The sequence below is a fragment of the Podarcis liolepis genome (genome assembly GCF_965112155.1).
Source record: "Podarcis liolepis genome assembly, chromosome: 5".
Taxonomy (NCBI): domain Eukaryota; kingdom Metazoa; phylum Chordata; class Lepidosauria; order Squamata; family Lacertidae; genus Podarcis; species Podarcis liolepis.
The window spans coordinates 47,862,607-47,887,831 of NC_139556.1; the positions used below are offsets into that span (position 1 = coordinate 47,862,607).

At 41.9% G+C, this 25,225-nt stretch overlaps 1 protein-coding gene across 3 annotated transcripts in view; it reads left to right on the plus strand.

Annotated features, from left to right (window-relative positions):
- Nucleotides 1–16,764: 16,764 nt before the first annotated feature.
- CHST15 (carbohydrate sulfotransferase 15) overlaps nt 16,765–25,225 on the plus strand; it is a 76,946-nt gene continuing 68,485 nt past the window's right edge. The window contains exon 1 of one of the 3 annotated variants that reach the window (XM_083506177.1): nt 16,765–17,719. The gene's annotated coding sequence lies outside the window, so the exon portion shown is untranslated. Of the gene's footprint in view, nt 17,910–18,066; nt 18,250–25,225 lie in introns of those variants that run through there. The other 2 variants (XM_083506179.1, XM_083506178.1) reach the window with 2 other exon arrangements.

Consider the following 25,225-nt stretch of genomic DNA (forward strand, 5'->3'; position numbering starts at 1 on the left):
TATTTCCACCCCAGAGCTGAATATTGTTGTATCAATCCCATGTGGAGTGACATCAAAGCTTTGGGTGGCCCTTACAGAGAAGCAGAGATGGGGAATGCATTAAATTTGGTTTGCTTTTTAATGACAAACCACCTAATTTGCACTTCTCAAACCTTTTATTTCTCGTGGAGAGAAAAAGAACAGCACCCAATTGGGAATGATATGAACAGATGAAAACAGAGAAGGAAAGGGTTAAATATCTTCCCTCCTCCCTCCCAACCTGAAGCCAACTGCAGCTGCTTTACATGATTAAATGAAAGCCCTCTGTAAACATGGAACTACATGCCCTTACTCCACAAACATAACAAGGAGGGTAGGGCAAGTAGTTGGCTGGTGTGATTCCTACTTGCCCTACCCTCCTTCTTATGTTTGCTGTTTTTGCTGCCTGGGGGGCAGAGCAGGTAGGGGAGGTGGGAAGAAAGTGTGCAACAAAAGTGTTTATGCTTTATGTGCAAGCAAAATAAACTGTTTATGGTGTTTTACTAAATTTCATTCATGCACAGTGCAAAAGATAGGTAGTGATACACAGCTCCCGATCACTGATGGGTGGAAATCACAGGGAAGCACAATTCAGCAAAATATCAGGAGAAACTTCCTAACTGCAAGAGCTGTTTGAATAGAACAGAGTAAAGAAGTGGTGGACCCTCCTTTGCTAGAGGCATTTAGGCAAATGCTGTATCTCCAACTCTCAAGGATGTTGTAGCTGCACCATGCACTGCAGATCTTTCCCTGAGCACATGATTGGAATAGATGGTCTCCAAGTTCTGTGTTTCTGTGATGGACTTAGCAAGGCAGACAAACAGGTTTCCTTCTGTTAAATCCCTTGCAAGTTTTCCTGTTGGAAGTGCAGGAAAACACCTGTTTAGGAAACCATTCAAAGCCACTGCGAACAGCCTTTTGAAAAAGCAAGGGCTGTGTTGTTGAACATGCAGCATTTACAAAAGGTCACTCCACCCTCACACGTGTGCCGCTGGAAAATTGGCAGCGTAATTTTCCCCCCAGACTGTTTTTGAGATTGCCATGCTCGCTTGGCCAAAGGAAAGTTGCTGCATGTAAAGGGTTCAGCAGACAGACAAACAAAACCCACTGCTTTATTCAGACTGCTTCTCTCTGATTAACACCAACAGAATATAAAATGTTTTTGGATGAACCATCTGTAGGACTTGTTCATACTAGAAACCACCTTGGGGCAAGGAGGGGGCAAGAATCTGAGCTGGTTTCCTCTGCCTTTGTAACACCATCCTGTTCCCAAAGCTTCAGCAAGAGACTGCAGCACGTGCCTGGCCAGGGTCCACAAATGGCTCACAACCAGGTGCTTTAAGAAAAGAGCATCAGCATCAGACAGGCTAGGCTTCTTCTTCACTGGTCCTGTAAGTACCATTTCTGGACAGTGATAGAAGAATAGATCCTTAGGCTTTCATATGCTCCCCCCTTTTATTTTTTAATTGTCCTTGGCCATCACTATTCTTACTTTGGATGGCCAAAGTAAAATCTAGGTTGATGCCCAGACGAATGAGTTCTTCATTACCACACTGCTTCAGATAGTTGAGGAAGACCTGGCTTTTTAAGAAAGGCTGTAATAATAATAATAATAATAATAATAATAATAATAATAATAATAATAATAATTTATTATTTATACCCCGCCCATCTGGCTGGGTTTCCTCAGCCACTCTGGGTGGCTTCCAACAAAATATTAAAATACAATAGTCCTTCAGATATTAAAAGCTTCCCTAAACAGGCCTGCCTTCAGATGTCTTCTAAAAGTCTGTTAGTTGTTTTTTCCTTTGACATCTGGTGGGAGGGCATTCCACAGGGCGGGTACCACTACTGAGAAGGCCCTCTGCCTGGTTCCCTGTAGCTTCGCTTCTCACAGTGAGGGAATTGTTGGTTTATTATGCAATTTTTATCGGCTCAGGGCCAACTTTGCTTCTCATGTAGGATATTATTAACTTATTAATCTGAATGCATATTGGGGTGGGGGGTTTTGTGTGGAAGCAATTCACTTTAGCAGAGCTCTGCTTTAGCTTGCCAGCAAATGGGTTGCTTTTGCTTAGCAGGAGGGGCGAGTGTGTCAACATGATGTAAATGCACCGGCAGGAGCACTCAGTCGGTTCCACCAATGTGTTTGCACCATGCAGACATCTTCGCTTCTCCTCCTCTTTCCAGTAAGCAATAAATATCCATCGACTGGCATGCTAGTGTAGTGGGTCTGCCCCAACCCACAAACCACTTCTAGCTTTTGTTTTTAAGGAATTTTATTCATTTTAGTCTATCTAGTCACCTTGATTTGTGGGACAAAATAATAAATGAATAAGCAAAAAAGGCCAGAGGAAGACAATAGAATGAAATAGAGTCTTTCTCCTTTTTTCTAGCGCTGAGCAAGAGTCCTGCAAGTGAGCATCCTGAACATTCTGTGGTGCAATGGGCCAGTGTGTCTGGCTGTTAACAAGAAGGTTGGTGGTTCGAGCCCACCTAGGGACAGCTGTGGGTAGAATTCCTGCATTGCAGGGGTTGGACTTGGGTTCCCTTCCAACGCTACAATTCTATGTCTGAATGGAGGTCTCTGGCTATTACAAAACATTCCATGTATTAGTCAGGAAATCTTTCACAACCATTGCTTCTGGTTCTTGGACTAATGCTACATCTAGGGACAATGTAATAACCGTACATTGCATAGCAACTACTCCTTCTGCTGGTGCCCAGAGTGATCCTAACTGACACAAAGCAGCTGAGCAAGAGCTTGTCTCATTACATTCATCCAATGGAATTAGCACATCTACTTCAGGAGGGCTGTTGATATGTTATTTTGCCACCACTGAACATCTGGAATGGGTTTTCTTGAACCTTGAGGAATGCAGCTTTGCCCTGGCAGGCATTTGGCTGGCCATAGTTGAAGGAAGAGTACTGTACCAACCAGATGGAGCTAAAGCAATGCTTTTCTCAGTCTTACCATCCTGAATATGCAACCACAAAATTTCTATCTGCCTGTGTTGATTTGGTGCCAATTGTAGCTCCATATAATAACTATCGATATTCCTTCAGATGGTTATTCTCAATTTCTTTGGGATATTTCTTAAGAAGTAAGTAAGGGTGCTTCCAGAAATCTCATAAGTGGGTTTTTGGCGACAAGACGTATGTTTCACAACATTTAAATGCCATTTGGTTGTAATGAAACGCACTGTTAGCATCATAGGAGAAAACATATTGTTTCCTTTTATGTTTCCACCTGCAGAAATAACAGAGAGCACCTGTGTTGTGTACGTGTTGCTAGAGAGAGCTGGGTTCAAATCCCCACTCAGACATGATCTTTGGCCAGTCATGTTCTCTCAGCTTAACCTATATCACAGCATTTTGAAAGGTTAAAATGGAGGGGGGACAGCCAGTACATTAAGCTCTGTATTAAGCAGTCAGTTATGATAATGTGATGAATCTTAAATAGATAATTTTTCCTTGATTGACTGACAATTCTATGGTCCTGGATCACGGCCACTGCCGGTATAAGTCTACGCACTTAAGTCTGTAATGATGCCATCAGCACATAATAATTAGAATCACTTAAATCGGATTTAAAACCGAGATTAAAAAAAAAGAAAAGAATGGGCTTTTCTATTAATGAAGTTATTAAGGCTCCTATCTCTCCACTTGCACATTAAAATTTTGTTTTTAATAGTATTTTATGCCACTGAAAAAGGAGCGCGCAGTGTTCCTTAATATAAGCGGAGCCCTTAAATCTCTACAGCATTTATGCCATCTTTATCGCTTTGAAGCTTTCTGGATCAATTCCCACTGACTCTATAATTCTAAAACACTGATAAAATTCTAATAATTAATTAAAGGTCTCTTGAAAATAATGCTCCCTGTCTATAGTGATGTGATGAGATTATGTCAAGTATGTCTTATTTTACTCTGGGAACTTTATTGCCTGCAAGAGACAGACAAATTGAAGTGAATTCATGGAGCAGCAATAAAAATGATTTAGGGTCTGAGGACAGTGGTTTATGAGAAAAGATTAGAAAGGGCTAAATATGTATAACTTCTCTCAGTGAGGGCTATGAAAGAAATGATGCTGATCAACAAGTTGTTGAATGATGTAAACATTATGTCAAAGCAATTATTTAAGCTGCAGGTCTATAGCCCTTTACCTGGGAACAATGGGACAGACTGACTTCTGAGTAGACGTGTATAGAGTTGCAGCTTTAGTGTCATTGTTATGAATAAGGAATAAAAGGATGAAACTAAGCACCATATCATGGAAAGTGAAAGCTCTTTAAAAACAAGTGATGGATTTCATATTGGATTTTCCTTGTTGCATATTGCCTCAGCCTTTGTTTAGAACAAACTTGCACAGAGTTTGGATTGAATATCTAGGCTCCAGGATTCAGTCCAGAATTTACGAGCCTACAAATGTGATTCCCAAGGGCAATTTTGTAAGGGAAAAATCTGGTTTTTAAGATTTAAAACATTTCCACTGAAAGAAGGCTAGTAACCTGTCTGGAGTTTGCTTATTACATTTCTCCCAGAGTGAGGCATAAGTAGTGGGCATAATTTGCCTCAGTGCTATGTAACTGTACTGAGAGAAGGAAAGATAGACAGGAATTCCCTTTCTTTCAATTTTTGTAGCACCAAAACATACGTAGGTCTTGGGCTGCTTCCAATATATTAACAATTTTCATTCACGGCAAGTTATTTCCTTGGTGTACATCATAGCATTCGAAAGGCTCTTAGGCTCCATTTTGGCTTGTAAATGAGACATGGGTAGGCTGAGGCACCTGTGGGATTCTCACTTTGCTCGTTTCTGCTCCACAAATAAATCTGAGATATGAATCCTTTGGTTGTTATTTTCTTTTCAGAAGAAAAACAATCTCTCTCTGTCCCTTTCTCGCTGTCTCTCGGTCTCTCTTGTGCTAGATTTGTTAGCCATCATTCAGTGTGATGAAATTTTGGTTTAAAGGTGGGATACTCTCCTTTTCTGAAGCATATTAGTATGCTTGTGTCTGTGGACAAACAACCTAATGAGAGTTCTCCAAGAATACAGATAGAAATAGTTGGATCTACATATATATTTTTTACTATGCTAATCACTTATCCCTTGGCAACTTAATTCACATAAGATAATTAATCTGAAATGTGTAATTTTGAAAACACCCTCCGGCAGCCTAATCATACAGAGCAGGCTTCATCAGCCAGATGCCTTCCAGATGTTTTGGCCCCAGTCAGCAGTGACTGGGACTGATAAGAGTTGGCATCTGACTTCAAAATATATGATGAGCACCAGGTTGGTGAAGGCTGATATCGAGTTACAGGTTGCAAGAAAGTGAATGGCATGTGCTGCTGCAGCTGCTAGTAAACTTGCCTCTAATCACTTAATGTCACCACTGGTTGATGGAGATGTGTGTTGGTCTCAGATCAGACTTATAGCATGTATCCTCTGCTATCTTTCCCCTACTCTGAGGTGGAGGTGCCTCTCTAAAGTGCCCTTGCACGGCATCACTGCTGTCCATTTGGACAAGGAGCCACTTTCAGATGCCTGATGCTAGTCTGAGTACCGCAATGCTGCACTGAGTGTTATAGTATTGTGTTGGCCAGTCATATGTATTGTTATATTGGTCCACTATCATCAGAAAGTGGCAGAAAGTGAGGAGGAATTAAAGAACCTTTTAATGAGGGTGAAAGAGGAGAGCGTAAAATATGGTCTGAAGCTCAACATTAAAAAATGAAGATCAAGGCCACTGGTCCCATCACCTCCTGGCAGATAGAAGGGGAAGAAATGGAGGCAGTGAGAGGTTTTACTTTCTTGGGCTCCATGATCACTGCAGATGGTGACAGCAGCCACGAAATTAAAAGACGCCTGCTTCTTGGGAGAAAAGCAATGACAAACCTAGACAGCATCTTAAAAAGCAGAGACATCACCTTGCCAACAAAGGTCCGTATAGTTAAAGCTATGGTTTTCCCAGTAGTGATGTATGGAAGTGAGAGCTGGACCATAAAGAAGGCTAATCACAGAAGAATTGATGCTTTTAAATTCTGGTGCTGGAGGAGACTCTTGAGAGTCCCATGGACTGCAAGAAGATCAAACCTATCCATTCTGAAGGAAACCAGCCCTGAGTGCTCACTGGAAGGACAGATCGTGAAGCTGAGGCCCCAATACTTTGGCCACCTCATGAGAAGAAAAGACTCCCTGGAAAAGACCCTGATGTTGGGAAAGATGGAAGGCACAAGGAGAAGGGGACGACAGAGGACGAGATGGTTGGACAGTGTTCTCAAAGCTACCAGCATGAGTTTGACCAACCTGCAGGAGGCAGTGGAAGACAGGAGTGCCTGGCGTGCTCTGGTCCATGGAGTCACGAAGAGTCGGACACGACTAAACGACTAAACAACAACATCATTAGGATTCTATTATTGCAATGCTTTGTCAGTCCCACAGTTCATAGCACCAACAAATTGGACATAGACTGCTATGCAAAGTCACAATCAGGGCCAAGTTATTGTGATGAACATATTTGTTGATGTGGATTTTTGTTAATTCAGTTGCTAATAGCACAAAAGTGTGTGTTTGTGTATCAGGAATGTGAGAGAGGATGTTCAACTCTCTTTCCCTGCCATTGCTCTGTTAAAATGCCTCCATGATTGTTACTAGCAATTAAAAAACAGAAGTTGCTACTCAAATGAAAAGTTTAGTGGCATGCGTAGTTTATTTATTTATATTTTTTTCATAAAAAATTTAAGCCACTTGATTGTACAAAAGCCTCAAAGCGGTTTACAAAAAAAGATAAAATTATCAATTTTAAAAATGACAGTAATTTAAGGCCAAGGCATGCAGAAAATAATCAGCTGCCTCCACAGTAATTCAATCACAAATCTACAGTAGTAGAATATGGTGTTTTGGGATTCTTTCAGGATTTAATGCAACATCTTTCAAGGTTCATGACCTTTGCATGCATGTGTGCATGAACATGTAGATGTGCATTCTTTGCTCTCAAGAAGCAGACACAGAACAGGTTGCTACATATTGTAGAGGTTTCTTTGAGCACAAAAAATGATAAGTATAGTAAGTATAATGAGAAAATACAATAAAGCAATGCTTAATTTAGCAATCATTGGCATTTAGCAATCAATTCAAACTATGGCTCAACTTTAGTCACCTGCGTTACAGAAAAGGCTGAGTCATCAGACTTTACTCCTTGGAACATCTTAACAGATTATGAAACATTTTTCAATTGCTGTACAGCAGCAGAGACATATTGCAAACTGATTATTGTTTTGCCCTTTTTAAGAAGGATTTCATTAGTTTGGCCTTAAGAATCTACGGTACTGCAAGGATTCTATGGAGTTATCTGGCTCCTGTTAATTTGTTTAAATGTTAAAAGCATACTTATTCACTGAAATATTCTCACATTGGTATCTCTCCTCTGTCTTTTCACGCCTCTCCTTTTCTTGAGTATCACTTGTTTCAAACTGTAAGTCTGAGAAAAAAATCTTAAATTTTGTTTCATTTTCCAGTACCTTGTTAATCTATGAACTTCAGAAATAACAAATAGTAATTAACATTATTACTCACATATTCGCTGTGAGTCCTGGGAGACCTATTCCCTGCCTTGCTGGCCTTTTCCCACTTGGCTGTGGGTAGTGGGACCCTAACCGACTCCAGCTACAAAAGCTGAGGCTACTTGGGTTGAGGTATTGTTTAGGGTTTCTTTGTATATTGATTTTTAGATCATAGAACGATTTATGTGGAAATTGATTATGGTTGTGTACTTTTTGATGTGTTTTATTTATTGTTTAAGGCTACTTTTGTTATGCTTGCAATTATGTAAATTGTCTCATGTTGTGAGCCACCTTGAGCATGCTTTGATATATGGAAAGGCAGCATACTGTACATACAAATGAAATGTTGATGGTCATACTAATAATTAGTACACTGCTGATACCAATGTGTACACTGGGTGTTTTAGATGAGAGTTGCAAAAGGTGGCTCCTCTCTTAAGTGGATTTCTTACTAGTAAGTAATTTAAATTAAAGAGTCACTAGCTGCATTGGGATTATTGTATCCTGGCTTGATAAACTGAGATATGGATGATACTTTTGCCCATGTGCACAACCCTTAAACTTCTCCCTTTCATTCAAGCTGGCAAACAAACCAGGGGTGAATCCACAGTCATTGGTTATAACGTTAAAAATGCATTATAAAAATGTGACATCAGAGGCACTGCAGAGCAGTGATTCGTCGGCAATGGGAAATTGCTTTGAGAGCTATATAACTTTTTTTAATAGCCTTTAATAGCGTTTTTACAAATCAGTGTAGATCCAGCCCAGGAACCCTTTAATTAACTGTAGTTTCCTATTTCACCGAAACTGATTAACGACTTTAGAGCATGCCAGTATAAACCAGCTGCAAACTGCTTTAACATTCTAGTTCATTCTGAAGTTTTTAATTATTGCTTCTCCACTGGTTTGCCTGCTTACATGAAGGGAGGAGTGAAGGTGTTGTATGCATGGACAAAAGGATTATTAGGCAGAGGGATGATCATTCACTCTCCTGCTATGGTGTAGTGGTTAGAATGTTGTTGTTTTTTTAAATAATTTTTATTAACAGGCCAATCACATCACATTAATTCCAAATCACAATAATTCCAAATTACACAGCCAAATTTTAAAATTTTTTGTTGGGGGTACCCATGCTTCGAGCTCCGAAAGGGATCCGATCATCTCTCTTGCTGCTGCTTTAGTTACACAGTTCTGTCAAAATAATATTCACAGTTCTGTTCAATCTTCTCTTTGTTGTTTTCCTCATCTTCTTGTTGTTATCTCCTTTCTTTGTGATCTCTGATAATCTCCACAAGCGGGTTGAAGACAAACGTTATTATATCCTGTGTGGATTTTACACTCATCCAAGAGCCATAAAAGTACACAGACGCCATTTCAACACTTCCGTACAAAACATTCTGACAGTCTGTCCTGATCTCCCCAGGCCCGCCGCTCCCTCATAAATTTTCTCAGGGGGCCCTGCTAGGCCGAACCCACACTCCAACATAGTAACAGCCATAATCCTCCTCCCCCTGGATTCCTGCGGGCAGGCCTGCCATGATAAATCTCTTTTTATGACTGTGTCACAAAGGACTTACTCTCATTTCCCGATGCTCCCATAAGCCACGTCCTTGCATAGTAATTAATTTCCACACAGTTCTTATTCCTCCTGCTTGTGATCAGTAATTGCAACGATTCTTTTTTTTGGGGGGGGATTATTGGGTACTCACATAAGACAAAAAAAGAAGTTTTTCTCCCCCCCTCCTTTTCAGTCTCGCTCCGACATACCGATCCTTTGATGAATCTTCTTCTTGCTTTATTCTTCTTCTTGATTTATTGTTAAGTCCAGCCCGTCGTTCCTCTTCCCAGAGATCTCTTTAGTTAGCAGTCCTTACTCCCGATCATCGCTTGAAGTATGTGCGTTTGCTTCTGTTCTGATTGTTTATTTTGAGCTCCTGCAACTAGCTGCGCAGATCAGAGACAGCGTCCAGGAGAGCAGACCCACACGAGGGCTTTTGTGCCTAGTGCCCTCACCCCCTTTCGAATCTGGGGGTGAATTATGGGCACAGCAGGCAAGGCAGCGTTCCCCATTCCTTGGGGTAACGAGGGAGGCTGCATACTCCCATAACAGCCTCTTAATTACCTCGTGTGAGCCGGAGAGATGGTATTGTCAGCCATCTTCCGATGAGCCCCCTGGCGGCCCCCCGTTAGAATGTTGGATTAGGGTTGGGAAACCAAGGTTCAACTCTTTACTCAGCCATGAAGCTCTCAGCCTAAACCACCTAACAGGGGTGTTAAGAGGAAAAAGTGTGTGTTTGTGTTTGGGGCAGGGGGAGGAAGGAGCATAATTGATGCTGCTTTGTGCTGTTTGGAGGAAGAAAGTAATATAGATAACAAAACAGAATTAAATACATGTTCCCAGGATTGGTACTAACAACCTTAAGTGGTATTACATATTTTGCTCCAATATGATTTAGGGAAAATAGACTTTATATCATCATTATTTTTAAAAAAATAAATAAATCAGAAAGTGTGTGCTAAAATATGTGTACATAAGTTGCTTTCTAAAGAATAATCATGTTCATGATTTATTCTGTGATGCACACCCTTCTTTTGAAGAGGCAACATATCTAATTCAAAGCAGGAACAGAAAAAAAATGTAAGTTTTTCAAATTACAGGTTTAATTAGTGTCGCAGTCAGGTGTTTTACTGAGAGGCGAGAAACTCGACTACACAGTTGAAAATAAACGTTTTAAATGTGTTGTGAAATGCCATATACAAATGTGAAACTAGATGGTGAAAGTGAGCTATGCCAAATTCAATATATTTTTCAAAATGTTTTTTTAAAAAAGCATTTTCACAGCTTTTTAAAATATGTGTACACTTAAAGTACACCCAAGTACACTTAAAATCCACTGTGGTAAATGTGAACTTGATCCTGCCATTTAAACCTTTTTTTAAACCATGAGAGTAGGTGGCAGCTACTTTTCAAACAAAGTTCGTCTGATCTTGATCCACCCAGAACTATACATAAGCAGAGGAGGATGAAAGCTGAATTTGTGGGAGTTGCAGTTATTGCAAACGATTCTTTTAAGCAAAACACTAACTTAAAATGTTGATTCTTAGATCAATGCTGTAATAGGAAACAAAGCAGTGATAATATCAGTGTTGTACAGTGCACAGCATTTTATGAGATGGGATGAAAAAGTTCAGGTTTCAAATCCATACCCATCTCTGCAGCTCAGTGACTGACCTTGGGCAATCTCACTCTCAGTTGTTTGTAAGGATAAAGAAATTTGGTGATGTGTTTTACATGCTATCAAGCATGGTGGTAGCAAAACAACATTGAAGGGAGGAACCCACTTCTGCCACCAGTACCTGGTAATCTCCACCCCATGACTGAAACACATTTTGCCCTGCATCCTGGAAAAAGGTTTCTGAAATGTTTCTGCAAATTTACCACCTGCAAAGGGGATGGTGATTTTGGGAGGGGCAAGAGGAAAACAATGAGGAAGAGATGAGGGAATGGGAAGAATGAAGCTATGGGGAAGAAGATTTCCAGGTTTGTGCAGAGCAGCAAGGACCTGGATGGAATAGTAGGATGAATGCTGTGAAAAACAGAATGACTACTGTCTGAGCAGAAAGAGTTATTGCGAGAAATGATGAGAGAGAATCGGGAGCACTTCAATCATTCATTCTGCTCTGTTCCATAGCTGCCTCCCTCCCATACAGTTCCGTTGTATTCTTTTACAGTCACTTCCTGGGATCTGTGAATGATTATAGGGTTTATTTCCACATTGGCATTGCTGCCTCATTCATTTCTTTCAACGGCATTCCATGGCACTAATTCCATCATGTATCAAATTCGTATTGGACATTTGTAAAGCATCAGCTTCTTTCCTCTAAACCTGCAGAGAGAGAGAGAGGAATGGAAATGTGTGCAAATGAAATATATAAGGAAAACAGGGGGTGATGGTGGTTAGGAAAGGAAGCTGAAAGTGCCTACTGTCCCCATGCTCACCCCAGCCTGCAGAGAAACAGGATTGGAGCTGAAAAACCAATGCAAAGTGTAGATACATGGAGCCAAGGCAATATGTGAGATGGTTGAGTACTTTTATCAATCACTTGATGTGCAGATTTAGGCAGGAGACCTCACATTCTCTGTGAGCAAAATGGCAAGAGTTTTAAACTCTTTGCTGCAGCAATGGGTTTTAAAAAAAGAAAATATGCTAGAATTTGTAAAATGCCTTTTTATGCATACCATTGCAGAAATAGTTATAATGGAGCTGGGCCGCACAATTCCCCTTGTTCTCGCCTCCTATGTAGAGCGAACTAATTTTAGTCAGACTTGTGAATTGCATAAAGAGAAGCCTTAAGAGCCTTCAATGGAGCCAGCTGTTTCCATCAAGATTTCTGGGATGCTTTGAAAGTCTGCATCCCTACCCACTCTATCCTATGGCTATCGAGAAATAGATTTATCTCTATATCTCAGCGCTGCATTATACCTATTACAGCCCTCTTTAGGCATCTTTCAGAAGCGTGTTAAAGCATGGTGGGGATGTGGGCGTGGGTGCGTGGGTGCCAGCCCCATCCCAGCATTCTGGTCCCATCCATTTCATCCCTGAACTTTCTGCATTGCACAAAAAAATCTGACGGTATCTTCTACCTGGATTCAAGTGAGTGTGCTTAGGATCCTTCTAGTGATCAGGAACTCTGCATTATCAGGGGTGATTCTAAGCATGTTTGGCTACCATACAAAGAATCACCCTTCAGACCTTCCTACCCAACATGCAAAGGAACCAGCAGGAACAGAAACACTGGCCATGGCCTGCTATATGCAGCCTTGCACTCCGAGACTCTATATTCTCACACGCTTGTGAAGAACACATAAAGAAGGCTCTGGATGCCTTGAATTAAACAGAAAAGCTATTTTGGCCTCAGCCTGAAACAAGATCCCATAGATTGGGAGTAAGCCCCATTGAACTTAGTGGGACTTACTTTTGAGTGGACATGGTATAGGATTGCAGTGTTGGCAAGGCTGAAGCATATGTTCTCTGATTAACAGTGATTTGCTTTGTTCTAAGGAGCAAAAGACTCAGACTGGTAGGTTACAACTTGAGCATGTGACACAATCGACTTTTATTGTGCTTTGCTTTCCACTGAACTGCTGCTTTTTGAAGAAATGTTAGACTGCTTTGTTTTGAGTGATCTCTAAAGCCAGAGGTTAAGTTTGTGGTGTTCTGTTATGTGTATAGTTATTTGTTAATAGCTCTTATTTGATAAACACTGTGGTTTTCAAATTATGGTCTGGTAGACCCTGAATTTCCTTGAAAGCGTATTGGAGTTATTTGTAGTGCTTGAAATTCCCAAGGTGCCGGGCACATTTTGCAACTGGTGCAGGTCCAGTAGAATAGGTTATTTATTTCATTTGTATCCCAGCTTTTTCTCCAAGGAGTACATGGTTCACCCCTCTCCTCAGTTAATGCCTACAGTGACCTTGCGTGATAGATTAAGAGGCTATGATTGGCTCAAGGTCACCCAGTGAGCTTCATGACTGAATGGGGATTTGAACCGTGATCTCCCAGGACCTAGACTGACACTCTAACCACTACACCACACTGGCTGCCTAGAGTACTTCTGCTGTGGGGCTATATAATTTAAGTAGGTAGGAAAGTAGGTAAGTAAATAAATAAATAAATAAATAAATAAATGGGGAACAAAATGTCTCTTAGAGAAGGATCTAAAATATTTTCCTTGAAGCTTGAATTTGTTTTTATTCTGGATTGTTTTATTTGCTGTTTCAATGCGTTGTGAACTGCTTTGAGTCCCGTCCCCCCATTAAAATATAAAGTGGTATAGAAATGAATCGAATAATAAAAATAAGAATAAGAAGAAATTCTACTGCAAAACGAAATGGCACCTAGACATTCCATTGTGATGACAGTAACCTAGCTTTAAGGTCCCATTTGGCAATTAGCTTATACACCTGAGTTTCTAACACTGGTTCATTGGTGGTGGACATGCTTCCTTGAAAGAAGCTGCAGGGGAGTGTTGAGCAGGTATACTCTCAGCTGATGAGTGGCAAACAGTTGACAGTTGAGTTGCTGCTGCTTACAGTGTTACCTCGAGTTAAGTACTTAATTCGTTCCAGAGGTCTGTTCTTAACCTGAAACTGTTCTTAACCTGAAACACCACTTTAGCTAATGGGGCCTCCTGCTGCCACCACGCTGCTGGAGCTCGATTTCTGTTCTCATCCTGAAGCAAAGTTCTTAACCTGAAGCACTATTTCTGGGTTAGCGGAGTGTGTAACCTGAAGCGTATGTAACCCGAGGTACCACTGTACTAGGAAAGAGAGGTAGCAGGGAAGCAGTATCGACTCATATGTTGGGAGGATGTGAGTGCACAGGGGTTCTTCAGCAGCAGCATTGGAAAGGGTTTTCAGAAGGTTTACAATTTCAAAACTGGGCCAAGAATTTGGGTAAGGCCCAAAGTTCAAACGGTTAGACAGAAACATGGAGTGAATAGATGGCCGAATAAAAGCCTTGTGTTGTTTCACTTTCTAGGATCAGATGCTCTTCATAACAAGTACATCCACTTCTGTGCTTTTACTCAATCTTTCATGCTGTTACTGTGCTTTTCAAATTACAAAACGGAATTGATTTTCTTCAGAATGGAGACATCTTGTTTCTTATAAGGATTACATTTGCTTTGCTTTCAAACGGTAATCCCTGAAGCAGGAATTTAAAGCAATCCAAGAAACCACATTTTATGGTATATGCAGCTGGAAGTCACTGGAACAGAGACATATGTATTCATCAATAAGAAAGTGGTTTATAATCAAAAGATCCCATTGGACTGATGGCTCTGTAGCAAAGGACCTGAGGTATACCTGTAAGACAGAAATACTTCCACCTAGTAGAAGATCTGAACTGGGCTTGAAGTGAAGGCCTATGCTGGGCGGGGATTTACACTCCTTGAAAAATTCAACATTTGGGAGTGTTGTAGGATGGCAAAGACCTTTAAATAAACAAACCCTCCAAAAACCCCACTGCCATGCTTTTAACATGTGCTGTGGCAACGTATGTATTTTTAAACCGACCCATTTGTTTTATGCTCCTCTCTTGCAGCGGTTTTTAATGATTTAAGTGGTGTATTTGTTTTTATCTCATTACTTTTTAATGTGTTTTTGCATTTTTAATCTGGAAGCTGCCTTGGGCGCTGAAAGGTGGGGTAGACATTTAATACAATAAAATAAAGGCAAGGGGTCCATTACATGACAAACTGGTTGGAAGCCATTGCACTTGATCACCCATATTTTAAATAAACATTTTGCAGATTTCACTTTTCCTACCAGTAGGGTAGAGAAACAAGGAAAAAATAGCAAAGGTTTCTGCTTGTTTGAATAGATATGACATGCAAAGGCAGCTTCAGGTGCTCTGAAAGTTATTTTCAAACTGCAGGTACAGAAGAGTAGCATCCAGAATGGTCTATGGATGCTCAATGAAGTTAGTCTGTAAGGCCATAGTTTGGCATGTTGCTTGGTCTTGATGAAGGAGATTTAGTTAGCACAGGGATGCCTATCTTTCTAACTAATTCCTATGCATGTTTCTATGGAAATAAGTCAAACTGGGGCTTATTTTCTAGTTAACCTATTATTGCAGCCTTAGCCATTAAAAATAAATAAATGACATCCAAGAAAGCGGCAGGAATTTTCAATTTCCTTTACACACAGTTAAAATTAGTAAACAAATGCTTTAATAAACACTGTTGAAAATAGTGGATGCAGTTTAGAGCAGTCATTGATGTGTGTCTTGGGCTGATTCATCTAAGATAAAGAGTTGGTTGTTATTGAATGAAAAATGGCACCTACAACAAAATACTAGAGTGTGAAATACCCTCTTTTCAGGATTCAAGCCACTAACCGCAGCCTCCCCCCAATGTTCTGTGGCCACTTAGCATACTGAGACTTTAATAAGATTTGTTAGGGTCTCTCTGTTAGGGTCTTTTTTCTAAGGATATTTCAGACTTCTGCAAACCTTGCTGTTCTCTCAGGCCTACTGATTCCTTTGTTTAGTATATGGATCTCAGCCAGCGTACCAGATGGAGCTGGTAGACAGCTGCCCTGGACACAGAGTTAACCTGCGCTTCCATGGACAGCTGTGAATCCAAAATGACTCCTAGGCTGTGCACCTGAAACTTCAGCAGCACATCCATTCAGGACCAGGGAGTCCCCCACACCTGCCCGTCTCCTAACTCCCAGAAACAGTACTTCTGTCTTGTTGGGATTCAACCTCAATCCTAGTCTTTAACATCTGTTCAGATGCAAATTTAGATAGAGGGTGACAGGGAAGAAGAAGAAGAAGAAGAAGAAGAGGAGGAGGAGGATGATTTTGGATTTGATATCCCGCTTTATCACTACCCGAAGGAGTCTCAAAGCGGCTAACATTCTCCTTTCCCTTCCTCTCCCACAACAAACACTCTGTGAGGTGAGTGAGGCTGAGAGACTTTTTGTTTTTCAATATGGGGACAAAGTAATATTGAATCACTCAATTAATGAATCGTTAAAGAGGGCTAATCATCAAGAAACTTTGTTACTAAATCAACAGCTCTAACTGAAACGAGTGTAATTTGGAGAAATGGCAGTTCTCGGATGAACTTTCTTTTATTTGTTGAGTAAAGATAACATCTGAATGGATTTTCAGGTTTTACTTCCAAAATATGCACTAAGTTTTCTCATGTCCTGGAAACTTGACAAAGCCGGGCATCTTTCAGAAGCAGTGTAAGACATTTCAGTCCAAACTTTTGGTGGTTCAGAATAGAGAGGCAGAGCCAGAGAATTCAGGAATTGCTGTATCACCCCCCCCCCCCATGGGATGGGGCTGGCCATACCTTTGGTTGAACTAAAACAAAAACCAAAAAAGTGTTCCTTTTTCTGTTCTTTACACTGCACAACCTAAGATACTTTGTACCCCACTGCATTTCCTGCACAACTGTCAAATGCACCGAACAAGCATTTCTACACAAATAATTCGCCTGCATGCTGCATTTAGATCATTGCATATGACAGCAGCACACTTAGGTGATTTTTTTTGTTGCCTGGCCGTTCAGCAACATCTTATACACATGTGATAGTGCAGGAATGGGTTGCATGCCAATTCCGACTTTTCAGTAAGGATCTTGTGACAGGTGAAGCAGCCTTCAGATCTTCTCTCCTCAGGCAAAGATAACGAAACCTTTCAGGATTTTGACATTGCAATCGGTGAGTGGAAGTGCTTGAAAAGAAGAAGGGAGGAGGAGGCGGCGGCAGCAGCAGCATCTTAGGTTCCGCGGCGTGTGTATCTCCTCGCACACGCGCTGGGAAGAGGTATATGGCGCTGGGAACTCTGGATTGGCCCAGGCTCCCAGCATCTCATCTCCGTAGGGAGAAACGTGCCTTTGCCTTTCTTCCTCAGAGCCTGGGCTTCGGCGCCTCGAGTAAGGGTCCAAGCTAGCCTCTCCTTCCCTTCGCGGCGCTGTGGCGAGGGTGCCACCCTTGGGTTGGGCAGCTGCGGCTGCTGCTCCGAAGAGCGCCAAGGAACTTTAATCAAACTTCTTTATTTTTAGCCTCGCGGAGACTCACTCGCTCCCCGGCCTCAGGGGACTCGAGAGCGGCGGCCGCGGGCTCGGAAAGTATCAGCCCGCAGCTTTGGGCTGGGCTCTCTTGGCGCTCGGCTCGTGGCACTCGCCGCCGCCGCCGCCGCCGCCGGTAACCGCCTGAAACGCCTTCATTCTTTCAGCCCGGAACGAGCGCGAGGGAAGCAGCCCCAGCCGCCGCCGCTCTCCCTGTAACAGCAGGCAATTAGCTTCGCGCCCGTTCGCTGAGGAAAGGCGGCAGGTCCGAGGCACCACGTCTCCCTCCCTCCCTCCCTCCCTCGGGCTCCGGCTCCGCCCCGCCCCTCCTTCCCCTTAGCCGCTGCCCGGCGTGTGGTGCAGAGCGCGGCTTCGCGAGCGAACAAGCGGCTAGAGGCGCGACAGCACCGCCGCCAGCCGGAGCCGGGAGGCTTAGGCTGCGCTGCCTGCGAAGCGGAGCGAACTCCTCGACCCTCCTCCCCATCCCGCCGTCCCCTCGTCAGGAAAGTGTGAGGAGGAGAAGAAAGGGGCGAACAAGAGCGAGGTAAGTGGAGGCGAGGCGGGGCGCGGGCGGCGAGAGATGCTGGCCGTGGAGGCTCGACGAGGCGACGCTGAGGGGAAAGAAGTTGAGGGGAAGGAGGCCGCGGCACGTGCCGCCCCGCCGCCGCCGGGTCTCGTTTGGGACCCGCATTGGTGAGCGCGCGGCGCCGCCGCCGCCGGGGAAGCGCCCCAAGGTCAGCGGCAGCAGGCGAGAGCTCCGGCGTCCGCGCGAACTGGGGCTCCACCCCGGCTCTCGTCTCCACTTTGTGGGAAGAAAGAAGTTGTGTGGAGCAAGTCGAGGAGGGGGTGGGGTGCGCAGGAGAGGGGGGATCGGCCTCAGTGCGCAGGCGTAGGAGCGCGAGACCTGCCCGGGAAGGTGGCAGCGCGCGGTGCCCCTCTGGAGAGCCCAAGGGGCACGGAGGGAAGCGGAGCCAGGCACCGGCGGCTGGGCGTGGGGAAGAGGCGCTGAAGACGCCCGGGGCGCCTTGGGAGTCGTCTCTGCACCCTCCTGGCAGGAGGCGCAGGCTGGCACAGGTGTAGCAACAAAAGGAAACTTTGCCCCTGCTGCTTTGATTTTACTCTGCCCTCCTTCCCAGCAGCTGAAGGCACTTTGTAGGATCTTAGCCCCTAATTCCCTTCCTCCAGAGCCTTTTGCCATAGGCTGGCTTTTTGAGAGACTGGCTTGCCCAAAGCTACCCAGGGAGTGCAGGAATTTTAACCAGGGTGCCCTCTAACCACTATACCGGGCTGACAGTCAACAGGCTAAGGAGATGCAGTAGCTGAAATCCTCAGAAATTAAGAGACGTTAGAATAACCGTGCTCTTATCCAAACAGGGTTATTGGGGTACTGTAAGGAACATGGATGAGTTATTTTGGGAGAACTCTGTCATAATGCACTGGCTCCTTCTGCCTTTCTTCTCCTGCCCGCTTAGTGCCACTGATAGTTGTACTTCTGACATCTATTTAGCACTAGCCATATCCAAGGCAGGCTATAGGGCTCTGAAAAGTACTGCCCTCTCTTTGGACTTCCAAGGTATATTAGACAAGTATGATAAGAAGGGATGGGAGCAAAGGCATAACGCATGCACATGGCACGTTACCAGAAGCACAGTCGTGATTGGGATATTTGTCCTGACACTCTCAAACGCTGAGTTGGCGTGCTGCAGGCTTGGCTGCTTGTAGGAGTTCTTTGTACAGGAGTGTGGTGTGGTCGATAGTATTTGTGTAAAATCCTTGGGAAGCATGTAGATTAGGCATTCTGTCAATGCAGTAGCATATATTTAAACAGGATCATATAAGCCCTCGCTGCTTCATAAACCTATATGACTATATTTTACTGTTATATATTAGAACAAGCACGAAACATACTGTATTGCTAACTGGAAGCATTTACTTCTTTTTATTGCCTTGAGGGTGTATAGAGATACACACGTTTTTGGATGAAGTTTTGCTAAATCATTCTGGCTTTTGAATGAATGCCAGCTTTTATAAGCCTATCTGAAATAATAATCATTCTAACGTATCGTTTGATCTGACAATCCTATTATAAGGATATGGAAATTTCTGTATGGACCCATTTATATATGAATGCATGTGTGTTTGAGTTGGTGAATGTGTCTATAAGTGGCCTTTATATATTAGCACAGTTTGTGGAGAACTGTGTTTCTTGACATAGTATCGTTCGGTTGCTTGATTAGACTGCTTGCCAAAAAGCTTTCTGCCATGACAATATCGGCCACAGCATCTGTAGAGAAGACAATTTGTGGATTCATCTGACACAGAGACACTGGTCAGTCATTGACTCATGCTTTCTGCTAGTGGTAGTCACTGCTCAGCGACAACTTGGTGATGAACTTGAAATGCTTTTAACTTTCCCCTCATTTCCGTCCTCTCCTGTAAAGCAACACATGACAGCAATTTCCTGGGGGGGAAAAGCATTGAAAAGTCAGAAAAGCAGGCACATTGTTTTGCATTTGGCATGTGAACCTTTAAAATCCTCTTTTAAGCAGAGTTTTAAAATTGCCCTTCTCACTGCTTCTTAGGTTATTGATAATAACAGTGAGGCATGCAGTGCGTTGTGTCTGTTTCTTAATACACACATCCATTAATTCAGTAGGCAGGCTGTGCTACTCAGCATTTACACTCTGTGAAATGAAAAGGGTACTTGATTTTTCTTTTTTAAAGAAAAAAAATTGCCCTTTCAAAATGTTGTGTGTCTGAAGCAAGGCCTTAGAAGAGTTGTATAATAACTAAGATAATGCAATTTTGTTGCCACCTCGCTGGGTTGCCTGTTGGGCTCACCACTATAAAACTGAGAATTGCTGATTGGCTAATTACAGCATTTTTATGGTGATTTGTCAGAAAAGAATTGTGAAATAGCCTGTATCTCAAGTGCGGCTTGGCTGTTCTTCCTGCTGCCACCCTCATTTAACTCAAATCAAGATAGATATGTGTTCCAGAAAAAGTGTTTATGGGGATAAAACTAGTAAATATATTCTGATAATAATGAAATATTCACATCAAACTGATGAACTTAATAGTTGTCTGTTGCTGCTGAAACTGGCTTCAGAGTTCATTAACAAGTTCTTATGTACAGTGGTACCTCTACTTACGAACTTAATTCATTCCGGAGGTCCGTTCTTAAACTGAAACTGTTCTTAACTAGAGGCGTGCTTCACTAATGGGGCCTCTTGCTGTTGCTGTGCCACCGGCAAACAATTTCTGTTCTCATCCTGGCACAAAGTTCTCAACTTGCGGTAACTCTTCCAGGTTAGTGGAGTTTGTAACCTGAAGCGTTTGTAACCTGAGGTGTTTGTAACTCGAGGTACCACTGTAACACAAAAACTTTAAGCATCTAATCACCATTAAATTTAAGCATTGCTATATTGGTGATAAATGTTTTCATTTTACTATTATGATACTTTGTTTTGTAGACATCTGACCCTTTAGATCATAATTATTGGTAGACTTGAAAGACAAATACTGGTATCTTTAGCAAAGTCATTCTTCAAGTCTTCACATAAAGAATACTGTCACTTATTGTTCATCTCATAAACCATGGCTTCAATACTTCTTCCAACAGTTTCAGATCTTATGTCAGTGAATATCCATTCTGAATTTATATAGCAGTGAATTACCTTCATTATGTGAAGCATATCTAAGATATATATCTCTTGTTTCTGACATATAAAGCCATTGGCAACTTGTAAATCTGGGCTAATCAAAGAATGACTCAATTTTGCACATTACTGGTTAGCAATGATTTTTCATGAAGAGTAAATATTTTGGAGAGATGACAGAATAAGATGTGCTTGTTTATTCATTTCTGTAGACAAACATTTCATTGAACAACATTAGTCTTCTGCTTACTGTAATTACGGAGGGGAATTCCTGAAATCACCAGTCACTATAATTACCAGTTTTCATTAAATGTGCTGAATATAATTGCTCAAAACTGGCTGTCTTATGATATCTTAAAAGTTTCAGTCCTATTCTCTGCCACTATCTTACTTTCTCCTACAGTTGGGCACTGAGTCAAAATAGTCATTTGGCTTGTTACAAGCCAAGAGAAGAAAATTAATTTACATGCTGAAAAGAATGCTTTGCTTATATAAAGGTCACTGAACACAACAGTATTTATTGTGCTTGGACCCTGAGGGTATCCTGAAAACCATTCCAGTGTTTATAAATATACTCAATATGGAGCCAAAGCCTAATGTCTGAAACCAGTAATTGTACAGTTTGGAACAGGGGTAAGGAATTTCAGGCTGGATGTGTGGATAAATGTGCCCCCCACAATCCTTTCTGTCCAGCCTTTGGGACTCCTAGGCCATGCCCCTCTCTCCTGCCCATGGTACTCACTGGCCCTGTTCTTCATTCTCCTTGAGTATTTTTGCCTGACTGTCAAGCATCCTTGAAATGGTGATGTCTCTTCCTTGTCTGGATGGAAGCTGGAGGTGTGTGGGTGTAGGAACCACTGACTTTTGCCTGACTGGAATGTTGTCATGTTCAAAGATAAGAATCACATCTGTTGCTCTCGCCACTTTTGGTTCTGGCTGCCTTCACTTTGGCCTTTGGACCTACCCACCAATGACATATGGCTCCCAAAAGGCTATCCATGAGAAAATGTGGCCCCAAGGCTAATAAAGGTTCTCCAGCCCTTGTTTAGAAACTGATACAAAATTTAACATCAAAACCAACTTTTATTTACCTTAACTGAAATAAGAATAGGTTAAAACTTCGAACTTGCATTATAAAATGCTTCCAATTGCAATATGAAATCCTGTAACAGGTTTTGTTATCTTTGCCCAACAAGAAGCGACTTAAGGCTAGCAAGTGAGCAAATTAAGAAATTTCAGCTATGATATTTCAAATATTTCTTAACAGTCAAAGAAAAATATGAAACTGTATAACTCAAAAGCATTATAAATAAAACCCACATTTTAAATATACCTCTTATTTGATAGAAACATGCATTTACAAATAGTTTTAGTTAACTTGACTAATTCTCTGCTGCATGTACTGCTTTTGTTGACATTGGCTTTTGATACAATTGATACATTGATAACTTTGCATTTAGTTCTTTGTTGGGGAAGACAAGAAAGTAACAGAAAATGTGGAAACACTGTGAAAATAATATTCAACATTAGGGTAGTAGTTGTTTTGAGAAACAAAATATTGAAAGTAGTTTCTGCATTGCAGAGAGCATTTTCCATGTCTACCAATATGTTGAAGACATAAAACAGATTAAAATATAAGTAACTGAACTGAGGACAGGAGATCCTGATGAAAACTGCTTATCATCAAGTTGGTGGGGAACAGTGACCTATTCAGTCTTGCCTGTGTTCCACTTGAAATGCATATTTTGTGAGAGAATATGCTCAAAATACACATTTAAAATGAATATATTTATTGTGGTGGCTGGAGTGGTGGCTGGAGGATAGAAGTTCAGCAGGCACTGAAATGAAAAATAAGAGCTGGAAGGAAAATATATTACAGGGGTACCTCGGGTTACAGATGCTTCAGGTTACAGACACTTCAGGTTACAGACTCTGCTAACCCAGAAATAGTACCTCGGGTTAAGAACTTTGCTTCAGGATGGGAACAGAAATCGTGCAGCGGCAGCGGGAGACTCCATTAGCTAAAGTGGTGTCTCAGGTTAAGAACAGTTTCAGGTTAAGAACGGACCTCCAGAAAGAATTAAGTTCTTAACCTGAGGTAGCACTGTACTACTACTACTACTTACTACTACTATATTTAATTATTTTCTTACCCATTCTCCAACATGAGCTCAGGTTAGAACTATTTAAAAATACAGTATTAAAACCTAGAGGTTACCAGAGCATAGGCAACAGACATTAGGCTATCCCTGTTCAGATGGAAGTGTAGCTGGGCCACCAGCCAAGGTGAATGGAAGGCACTCTACACCACTGAGGTCTAGAGACAGTGATGGTTTCAGAAGAAATGCCAAGCTATGTACCTACTCCTTCAAAGGGAGTGTAACCCCATCGGGAGCAGGCCACCTCCTAGCCATTCATTCTAGAGAACCACTCACTAACACTGCTTCAGTCTACATTGTGCTTCAGTTTATTGGCTCTCATTGTGTCCATTACCAAGGCAATACATTGGTTCAGCACTCACAATTAGGTCCCCACTTCTCTCTCCCCCTCTCCCTGTTAATATCTTCCCCTGTCCCCATAAATCTTTCCCTCCATTTCTGTTGCTGGGGGGACAGATTACTCCAGTGGACAACCCTTTACTGGCTCCCAAAGAAGTCAATAGGAACCATTGACTTTAGTTTTAGGAGAAAATGTACTGAAGACATCATTTTGATGAAGACTGAATTTGCACCTCACGTCTGTGACCTTGGGAAGTGTCAGGAAGACCACCTTCCTCCTTGTAAGTGCCCTCAGTTGCATCTCCTTGTGCTTTATCTGAAAAGAGTGACTCCCATTGATTTATGGGCAAGAAAATAATGTTAGATTGGCATACGGACAATTAGTTTGCTATTTTTATATATGTTTACCTGCATATGTCTAGGTATAATTAGAATCCATCCAGTGAAAACCTACTTATATATTCAGACTAATGACATAATCTCTCTTGCATCCGTGCAGAACCTGTGCATGTTTAGCACTTACAATTACCCTCCCTTCACCCTAAGGTCCCAGGGCTGATTACAACCTTGAAACACAGTTTTAAAACACCTTGCAATCTGAAAAATAATGTGACTTAACGTGTCAGAAGCCCGGAAACTGTATAATGAAGATGTGGGGAGGGAGTGCCACAACTCATATGTACATACAGTGGTACCTCGGGTTAAGTACTTAATTCGTTCCGGAGGTCCGTACTTAACCTGAAACTGTTCTTAACCTGAAGCACCACTTTAGCTAATGGGGGCTCCTGCTGCTTCCATGCCACTGGAACACAATTTCTGTTATCATCCTGAAGCAAAGTTCTTAACCTGAAGCACTATTTCTGGGTTAGCGGAGTCTGTAACCTGAAGCGTATGTAACCCAAAGCGTATGTAACCCGAGGTACCACTGTATATCTGATGTGGATCTCCCTCCTTTCTACCTGCCCTGAGCTTGGTTGGCTGTCACTATGCGGGGTCACATAGGATTATGCTCAGTGCTTCACTAATAACTTTGTACCCTTCACGTCCAACCATCAAGCAGCTCAGTTCTCTCTAAATTCCCAGTACATGTTGGCTGTTGGGTTGCTGAATGTGGGGGATAGGAGTACCACGTGTGCACTGGCAGGGTGTGCTGCATTGCCCTTGGTGAAGCAGCACACAGCTTCAGAATGGCAATAGGGAGGGGAAGGATCATGCTGTCAGGTTGTCAGCTAATTCGTACCATTGTTGTGTTTATAGAAAGGTTGCTGATTCTAATCTGCCCTTTGTGTTCCAAGTGCAAGTGATCCTTGAGAAAGTAAATCTGTTAACCTTAATGAAACGATTGTTTTTCTTGGCAGTTCCATAAAAACAGTTTTTCCACATTGCATTTATTAAAGGATGCTTTCTTTGGGAAATTTTTTTTAAAAAATAATAATACAATGGAAATCATAATTATTTAGATTCCTTGAATATCATCATTACTGAAACATGGAGAATATCCATTTAATTGCTTGGGCTTTAGTACAGCAAACACATTTGATTTCCTTGTATCTCCTGTAATAAATTATAGTACAACATTTCATTCAAACACTACAGGGAATGCTGCTTTGCCCTGCTAACTATGATTCATGATATGGTGTTCAAAATTAATTTTATTTATCTCTCATGATAAAAGGAAGCACTTTATAAATGAGTTTTCAGTCTTAGCTTTTTCTTGATTCAAGTCATCTACTCCTACTCTACATTTACTTCTAACTTAACTGAAACTTCTCACTTCTTACCTTCCTTAGTGCTAACTTTTCTGTTGTTGTGTATTCAAGGCATAATTACCCGTAATTTTGGATAAAGGGAGTAGGTGCGCTTCTCCTAGCAGTCATGAGAATCAATTGGGTC